Source organism: Monodelphis domestica, chromosome 3, assembly GCF_027887165.1.
Source record: "Monodelphis domestica isolate mMonDom1 chromosome 3, mMonDom1.pri, whole genome shotgun sequence".
In the NCBI taxonomy this organism is placed as follows: Eukaryota; Metazoa; Chordata; class Mammalia; order Didelphimorphia; family Didelphidae; genus Monodelphis; species Monodelphis domestica.
In genome coordinates this window covers 112,399,361-112,401,559 of record NC_077229.1, presented here as the reverse complement: position 1 = coordinate 112,401,559, position 2,199 = coordinate 112,399,361, and the positions used below count along the sequence as shown (strand labels likewise).

The window sequence follows — 2,199 nt, the reverse complement described above, 5'->3', positions numbered from 1 at the left end:
TGAGGGAAGGTCCTACTTTGCCAGACAATAGACATCCACTTCAGCTTTAGCAGGAGGTAGCCCATCAGTCTCCAAGCTGAAGGTCCTCGGTTCGATCCTTGGAAGGAGGGTGTGATATACTGGGAAAGGTTTCTGGTGACAAAAGAGCTACTTGACTTCAGATGGGGTCTACCTCCCACCTGAAGTGGATGTGGGACCTTCCCTCAGGGTGAAACTCTCCTGTGACAAGGTCAAAACCTGGAGTTTCTACTTTCAAACTAAATGAACTGGGGATCTCTAGATTTCCACGTTGACATTAGTGAATACTTGGAAAAAGAGTAGTGATTACAGAGTCAGCATGGCTGATTCATCAAGAACTGGTCTTGCCAGATGTCCCTCATTTTCTCTTCCCTCCCCCAACAAAATTAATTTATTATGTTTTTAAAGAGTGTCTCACTGTATAGAGGACAGTGGACATTTTCTCCCATAATTTTGTGCAGCTTGGACTACAGTGATGGAATTGCCTCTGCCTTATAGCTTCAGATTAACATCCTCAGGTCATAACAGTAAGTCTTCCCAAAAGGAGCCTTCTGAGAAAATAAGCTCTTTCCTCCATTCATGTTCCTTTCCTTTTATAGCATATACCAACAGTCTAACTAGGAAGAGTAAATTGGGGCACAAGGAGGGAATCCACCAGCAAGCCCACAGCTGTTGACAGTTGGAGAAAAGTACAAAAGGAGAGAGCAGATTCTGGCAAAGAATCCAATGGCAGCCTGGGAATAACTCTTCATTTCACTCATGGTGAGAACCCATCTTTCCAGTGCATAGGTTTGAAAAGGTAGGTCAATGAATTACAGAGCCTCAAAGAAATGATGCTACTCAAAAGTTGAGAAATAAGACTCACAAAGAATCCTAGGCAGCTTTTCTCTTAGTAAATAATTATTATGGAGTCACATAGTAATTGCTTTTTTCCAGTGAATTATACCATAGACCTCAGGGTAAGTTCTTGGATGTGTGACTAGGGTAGCAGCAGAATGAGCCATCAACTCTTGAGTAGTCTCCTTGACAACCCTGCCAAAGCTGGAAGGGACATCTTTCAGGGCACAAGGGAGTGCGAGTCTTTGTTTTAACTCCTCAGGCCTGTCACATTCCTGGTATCAATGCAAAACTTGATAGTGGATCACAATTCTGTGGTTCAAGAATACTGACAGGAAAGTAAGCTTTTGAATAGCTCACACTCTTCTATTGATGTTCATAATATGCTGGGCCTAACAAAAATGTCAGGGAGTTGATAGGTTCGTCCAAAAAATGTTTCTTCTTAGAGTTGGAGAAAGATATAGATTCTACCCATATGAGCACCTTCACATACATAAGTAGTGATGAAGGAGATGAAGCTATACCTATCTGGCCTCCTCTGCCATGATGTCACTCATGGATGGATGGGAGGGATGGATGGATGACTGGATGGATTAATGGACAGATTGACTGAGCCACCATGAACTTGCCCTGTTCTAAATTTCTCATTAGAGCTAGTGGCTTTGTCTCTCAATTCACTTTATAGGTTTTTCACAAGAATGCTGGAGGTATCATTTACTTGGATTTGAGCAACACATTTGACAAAGCCTCAGGCTATCCTTTTGGAAGATATGGATGAATGTGGAATTAGAAGATAGCAGATTAGGAAAGTAATGACTAAATTCTCAAGGGGCAGTATTTAGTATTTCTCAATTTATAAATTATTTATTAATCAGCCCCTCACGAAAATCTAAACTAGCTAGTAGACTCTCTCCATAATGTGAATGAATGCCAGGCAAAAGAGTCCTGGGGAAAATGAGAGTGGCTGGGCAAAAGAAAGCTAGCGAACTCTGATGCATGTCTTATATCCCCTTTGTGACCTCATTTTCTCAGTCCTACCCCAGGACATCCCAAGACATCTCTGATTGGCAAACAGCCACAGAGAAGGTAGACTGAGACACCCTAACTCCTCCCTCACTACTTCATCACCAGAAGAGGAACCATCTTCTTTCCTCCTAGGTCACAGCAGTCCAAAATGGCAGGTACAGCTCTGACTTCCTTGCCCAAGAGAAATAAAGAACAGGAAGGTCAAATGGAAAAACATGCTCTAAACTTCTAGTAATAATGAGATATCTGCAAATTAAAGCAGCTTTGGGGTTCCACTTCCCACTCTTCAGATTGGCAAAGATGAAAAAAATGAAAATG

At 41.9% G+C, this 2,199-nt stretch overlaps 1 pseudogene; it reads right to left on the bottom strand.

The window, feature by feature from the left end:
* Positions 1-518: 518 nt before the first annotated feature.
* Positions 519-1,037, bottom strand: LOC100619513 (mitochondrial carrier homolog 2-like; annotated as a pseudogene).
* Between the last annotated feature and the right edge of the window lie 1,162 nt (positions 1,038-2,199).